A 7,539-nucleotide genomic window follows, 5' to 3' on the forward strand; every position below is an offset into this window, starting at 1 on the left:
TTTACTTTTATGTGGTGCCCCGCCCATGCTAGGCGAGTGCTCTACCGCTGAGCCACAACCCCAGCCCTTATTTACCTAATTATTATGTACTATTGTTTACTCGTTTAAACTGAACTTTACATGTCTCTGTCACCTTGGCAATGGGAACAATAATAGTATTATTGTAATAATAATAGAATTACCGTAATAGATAATCACATTTCCTCATTTTGAAGCCAATGTAAGTCACAGTTTTTGGCTACCAGCACTCAAAAGCAATCTAACAATGCCTGAGAGATATGTGGTCACCCTATCGTGGTAATAAACAGTTTCAACTCTTGGTCTTATTAGTTTTTATTTGTTTATTTATTTATTATTTGTAGATGGACACAATATCTTTATTTATTTGTTTGTTTATTTTTATGCAGTGCTGAGGATTGAACCCAGTGCCTCCCATGTCCTAGGCAAGTGCTCAACCACTGAGTTACAATCCCAGTCCCTTCATAGTATTGTTATAAAAATTAATTGATGATCTTCAGAAATATTAATTTATTAATCTGAGGCTAAGTAGCTATGGGGTGTTTTCAGAAGCTCCTAAGTAATTTTCCTTTTCTGTGATACTGGGATTTGAACCCAGGGGTACTCTACCACTGAGCTAGCTATATCCTCAGCCCTTTTTATTTTTTTTATTTTGAGACAGGGTCTCACTAAGTTAGTTACTCAGGCTGGTCTTGAACTTGGGATCCTCCTTCCTCAACCTCACGAGTAGCTGGAGTTATAGATATGTAGCACTCCAGTGGCTTTGTACCTCTGGATTTGCCTGGTGTAGGTCACCTGCCTACCCTTAGACCACTTACAGTCATCGGGGTAATGAGATGAACTGATTGGATTAGAACAGTGATTCTCAAAGTGTGGTTCCAGACCAACTGAAGCAGCTCCTAGAAACTGATCAGAAATGCAGATGATGGGCCCTAACATGTTTACCAGGTGATTCTGATGTACATTCAAGTTTGAGACTCACTGCTTTAGACATTTTTTCTCTGAAGTGAGGCAGAAGACAAATAGGTCAACAAAAGCAGAGATCTGATAGGACAGTGAAACCCAAGGTCGGTGGGACCTTGTACTCCCTGCTCCTACCACCAGACCAGGAGAGAGTAGGGCGAGGTCAGCTACCAGAACCCTAGTGGCCCCTGGTCTTTCAGAGAAGACCTCCCAATGCTTCTACTTCTCAGTCACCAGAATGAGCTGACAGGAAGGAGAAATGGCATGTTCTGGAGATACCCATCCCTCTCTACCTTGGGCATCTCCAGATCAGTTTCTATAGGAGCTAAAGGGCTGGAAGACTGACTTGGTATATACTTCGCTGAAAACCCTATGATTTCATTTCAACCTCTGCCCAATTTTATCAGGATCATGAGAAAGAAAAAGGCCAGTATGTAAAAAGGAAGGCGATCTAAACAAAATAAGGACTTTAGTTAATAATAAAGTATATGTGTTGGTTCATAAGTTATGACAAATCTATCATAATTATGGAAGATATTAATAGAGGAAACTGGGCTGTGGGGTATGTGGGAACTCTGTGTATAAATATTCATAGGTTTTCTCTAAATATAAAACTATTATAAGTTTATACTAAAGAAGATACAATAAAATGTAAAAAGCTAAGTAATAGAAACACCTTGGAAAAGCCTTTATGGAATTAAGCAAAAAGGTTCTCTAAAGTACTCCATATGAAAATATGACACTGCTGTATTTTTATGATCGATGCAAAGGTTTTTTAGACATTTGCAACTTAAAAAAGAGATGAATTAGACAATATTAATGAATATTCCTGATTTCACACTTCCCAGAATCAGCATGTGGCCAGAATTATCAAAGAGCAAATGGGAGAGGCTAGAGCTTGTTTATATGCTGGAAAGCAATTAAGGACTGATATAAAAAGTCACTTTCTTTGCCATCACTTAGACCAGAGAAAGGATAGGATGGTTCAACTCCTTGGGGAAAGAGACCTAATCAGATACTTCTTTTTTTTTTTTTTTTTTTTTTTTAAACCCAATTTATACCAGTGAGCTCAAGGCCATGCATTCATTTCAGGCTCTGACTTGTTTCACTAGCCACATTGAAATGAATTCATTTCCTACACCCTGAGGAATGAAGCACCCTTTCCTGTGGACCAAGGTATAACTCATTGCTAGTGATGGTTCTCCACAGACCAATACCACATTGAATGTTTTGATTCCTTGAAATTCTGGGCCATAATTGGAATGGAGTAAGAAGCAAATCCTAATTTGTAGTTTGAAAAATGACTCAATATAGTCAACTAAATAATTTATGGTTCAGTTTGCTTATGTCTCTATTTCACCAAATATCAGTAAGGAAGCAATATTAAAACTGTCATCACAGGTGAAATTTTCCAATTGAGAATTACAAGAAGCCAGGCATGATGGTGCATGCCTGTAATCCTAGTGGCTCCAGAGGCTGAGGCAGGAAGGATCACAGGTTCAAAGCCAGCCTCAGCAACTTAGTGAGGCTATAAGCAACTTAGTGAGACCCTGTCTCAAAATAAAAAATAAAAAGATCTGAGGATATGGCTCAGGGGTTAAGCACCCCCTGGGTTCAATCTCTGGTACTAAAAAAATACAAAACAAAACAAAAGAATACTTAAGGCAAAAATATTTGTATACCAAACCCATGGCTTAGCGTAGCTTTCCCCCTGATCTTATTACATTGGACTCTTCCTTTTGTCCTGCAAAGGGAAGATTGTTAAATAATTTCTATGAAAACTGGGATAAAGTTCTTCACCTCTCCTTGTTTCATAATTGTCATCTTTACATTAGGAAATAATAATAGCACATATATTTTGGTGTTGCAAGAATTAATTAAGCTTTAAAAAAACTATGGCATATTATCAAATGTAACAAAAGTGTTTGATCAATGAGATAGCCCTTGCCCACACTAAAGTCATTCAATATAATGATAAACTTCTTGATGATATGTTATGTCAAAAACTTCAAAAAGGCTGGGTGTGATGGTACAACCCTATAATCCCAGCTGCTCTGGATGCCAAGGCAGGAAGGATCACAGGTTCAAAGCCAGCCTCAGTAATTTAGTTAGGCCTAAGTAACTTAGCAAGACCTTGTCTCAAAACATAAAATAAAAAGGACTGGGGATATGGCTCACAGTAGTTAAGTGCCTCTGGGTTCAATCCGTAGTACAAAAAAAAAAAAAAAAAACCTTCAAAAAGAATATTCAGGAACCTCAGGCATAGCAGGACTTTGATGGCACAGAAGAAATATACAGGGTTTCCATTAGAAAAAAAAAAAAGTTGGGAATGCAAAATGGTACAGATGTCATGAAAAAGTTAAGCTCCTAAAAAAGTTAAACTACATAGAAGTACCATATGACTCAAAAATTTCACTCTGAAGAATGTACCCCAAATAATTGAAAATAGGTACTCAAACATCTAAGCACACATCTTCATAGCAGCACTATTCACAATAGCCCAAAGGTAGGAAGAACCCAAATACCTGATATGTGAATAAACAAAGTGGCAAAACCACACAATGGAATATGATTGAATCCTAAAAAAGGAAGTGCTGATGCACAGTACAATGTGGTGAAAGTCAGTCTCAAAATAGCACAAATGGTATGATTGATTTACAGGAATTATCGAGAGTAAGTAAATCTATGGAAATAGAAACCAGATCAGTGGTGCCAGGGAATGGGAAGAGGTGAGAATGGATAGCAAGTGCTTAGTGAGTATAGAATTGTGTTTTGAGGTATTGACAATATTTTAGATGTGGACAGAAGTAATGGTTGCACAACATTGTGAATATACTAAATGTCACTGACTCATTCACTTTAAAATGGATAAACTTAGGTTTTGTGAATTTTACCTCATGAAAGCATATATATGAGTGTACTTTCTTTGTAATAGCTGAGAAGGCGGAGTGTTCTCAGGAAAATCACTAGTGTCTAGCTCTTCTGGGCCTTTGTTTTCTTTTTTTTTTTTAATATTTATTTTTTAGTTTTCGGCGGACACAACATCTTTGTTTGTATGTGGTGCTGAGGATCGAACCCGGGCCGCACGCGTGCCAGGCAAGCACGCTACCGCTTGAGCCACATCTCCAGCCCAGGGCCTTTGTTTTCTTATCTGTAAGAGAGTTAAGTTGGACTTGGTGACCACTAAGATTTCTTCTAGTTCAAATTCCAAGATCAAGAAGTTCAACATTCTTCTTTCTCCTCTTCTCTTCCACATGCTTAAAAATGGCTGCATTCTGAGCTGCAGATGCATGCTGGAAGACAAAGTCATATCTAAGTGACAAGGAAATTAATTGGTTTCAGTTATTAATATGAAAAGATATTTTAATATTTGATATGGTTGTATCTTAAGTGTTCCTCAAAAGCCCATATACTAAAGGGTTGGTCACCAGCCTGTGGTGCTATTGGGAGGTGGTAGAACCTTTGTGAGGGGAGACCTAGTGGGAGGAAGTTAGGTCATTGGGAGTGTGCCTCGAAGGGGCTATTGGAACCCTAACCCTTTCTCCCTCTCTTTTCTTTCTGACCACTATGAGGTGATGTACTAGTCTGTCACAGTCCCAAAGTGATGGGATCAAATGACTATGGACTGAAACTATGAACCAAAACGGATCTTTGTGCATCATAAGTTGATTATTTCAGGTATTTTGTCACAATGACAGAAAGCTGGGCACTAAGATTCATTATTGAAATGACACAAATTAATGGACAAATAACTAAAACAAATGCACTTTAACAATAAGCATGGGCTTTGTTTCTCTGATGCTCAATCTCAGAGCCCATGCCTGACTCCAGGTATCTCTCCCCTCTGTATAATCAAGCACTTTGATTTTTGACAAAGTATCTCTGACTCCTCTGATAAATGTAGTGCTGGTAACCCCAACTGATGGAGGGGTTCTTGATGAATTAATAAGTGCCCTTACCAAGCAGAGTTGGTGCCATAGGATTGAATTCCTCTCTAAACTGCCCATGCTTTGAAACCAAAGTCACCAGTTACTAGAGCTTCCTTAACCTATCATTCTAGTTACAACTTGACTAGTTCCAATTTTACTCTGAATTTATTGAAAAATTATTTGAACAGTAAATCAAATTACCCAGTCCTGGGATTTATAATCCTGGGTCAACATGTTCATTCTGGGAGGTGGGTATATAATTGTCTGTATTTTACTGACCAATTCCTCCTCTACCAGCTACTGTAGGTTTCTAGTCCTTTGCATATGCTCTAGAAGTATCCTATTCCTAGAAGTATACTTATTCCTAGAAGTATCAGTTATATCTAGAGAAAACCTTCAGCTAAGCCGGGCGTTGTGGCACACACCTGTACTCCAGGGTCTTGGGAGGTTGAGGCAGGAGGATCTCAGGTTTGAGCCAACTTTAGTAACTTATCAAGGCCCTAAACCACTTGGTGAGACCCTGTCTGAAAATAAGAACTGAAAATGGCTGGGAATATGGCTCAGTGCTAAAAGGCCCCTGTGTTCAATCTCCTGTAGCAAAACAAACAAAACCAACCACCACAACAATAAACTTCAACTAGAAAAATTATGGCCAAGGATTATGTGTCATTTGTTCCCTTTTTAAATTCTGGTTCTCTTCAGGGATATCTACTTCTGCTACAACAGTCCACAAAGCTACAAAAACTATAAGCCACTGCCCACCAGGGCCTATATTCAGGTCACCTCACACCAGTTTCCTCTTGGTCATTCTGTTGTCCATAGTGTCTCTGAAGGAAATCATCGGAGGGGTCAAAGTGGCTTCTGGCTACATGGGATTCAAACAGAAGTAGGGAGAAGATCTTTCTCACTTTTATTTTTATTTTGGCACTGGGATTGAACTCAGGGGTACTCTACAACTAAGCTACATTCCCAGCCCTTTGTATTTCTTATTTTGAGACAGGGTCTTGCTCAGTTGCCAAGGCTGGCCTGGAACTTGCAGTCCTCCTGCCTCAGTCTCCCTAGTAGTTATATATTAAGCTGTGCCAGCCCCAGTACTATTGACTAGGCATCTACTATGTGTTAGGCACTGGGGTTCCAAGGATGATGGGTTCCTGTCATCAAGGAGCTGCTGTGGGAATTTAGATGACAGTTTTTTGAGTCCTGGCCAGCTCAAGCCTTTATCCCAAGGAGGTGTAGCTCCCATTGTCATACAAAAGTGCCAACTCATCACTGATTTGGCAGGACCCCTGCTCTCAATATAACTAGAAGTTTCACCAAAGTTTCTTAGACCCTCCACCACTGACGCCCCTCCTGAACATCCCGCTGGCTTTAACTTGACCACATGTCTCTGCTTCTATCATATAGCAGTATCTTTCCATTTTCTATGCTTTTATTTTTGGGTATTAGGGAATGAGAATCCAGGGGCTCTTAATCACTGAGCCACATCCCCAGCACTTTTTTATTTTTATTTTTTTATTTTGAGACAGGGTCTTGTTAAGTTGCTTAGGGCCTTACTAAATTGCTGAGGTCCTGCTTCAACATCCTGACTTGCTGGGATTACAGGCGTGCACCCCACCCTTACCTTTTGTTCTTGATCTGAACTTCACTCCATTTCTCCATTCTGAGCCAGATAGAGAGGGCAATTGGAAGAGTTAAAGTGAAAAGGCTGTAGGGAATTGTGTACAAAATAAACAATACCTGCAGAGCCAGTACATTCTTTTGTTCAGCCTAAATGAAAAAACCTGAGGGCACAATAATGTGAACTAAAAATGTGGAAATGGCTTGGCTTGTTATTTATGAAAAATTTTCCCCTAATTCTGATCTCTGGTATTTGGAAGGAAAGGTAATAAAAAATATGCAAAGCAATCAGCTTATCTGTGGAGAATTGGAAGTGTCCAGCTCTCTCATGTGAGTGCAGCTGCTTGTGGAAAAAGTGAGAGGAGAGACCTGGAATAGTGACCTGGAGTGTGACTTGGGGGAGGGGGGCATGCCCATGTCTACTGTTACATGAACATGTGATTAATTTTGAAGGTAGAATTTCAGAACATCATATCGTAGCAAGAAGCTTGAATGACAGTCATAAACAAGAATGAAATTATGCCATTTGCAGGAAAATGGATGGAATTTGAGAACATTACATCAAGTGAAATAAGCCAGGCTCAGAAAGTCAAGGGTCATATGTTTTGTTTCATATGTGGAAGCTAGAGCGGAAAAAGGAAAAGAAATGTGGGAGGGCCGTCCCTTGAAAATCAAGGGAGATCAGTAGCACAGAGGAAATGGACCAGGAGAAGAAAGGATGGAAAGAAAAGGGGGAATACTGGAGAAAGATATTGCCAAATTATATTATATGCATTATGAATATTTAACAATGAATCCCACCTTTATGTACAACTAAAATGCATACACAAAAAAGAAGCCTGAGTGATAAGTGAACGAAATTATGTGGCAAAGCAAAATACAATATTATAGGGGTCAGCAGATATGATCTAGCATTTCCTCATTGTGCATATCCCCTTCGTTTAGCATATAGGGCATGCACACAGTAGAGGCTAAGAGAAATATTTGTTAACGGGTTAATCTAAGTTAAAAC

The sequence above is a fragment of the Marmota monax genome, unplaced genomic scaffold (assembly GCF_021218885.2).
Source record: "Marmota monax isolate L192 unplaced genomic scaffold, Marmota_monax_Labrador192_F-V1.1 WCK01_AAM20220418_F8-fsc00222, whole genome shotgun sequence".
Taxonomy (NCBI): domain Eukaryota; kingdom Metazoa; phylum Chordata; class Mammalia; order Rodentia; family Sciuridae; genus Marmota; species Marmota monax.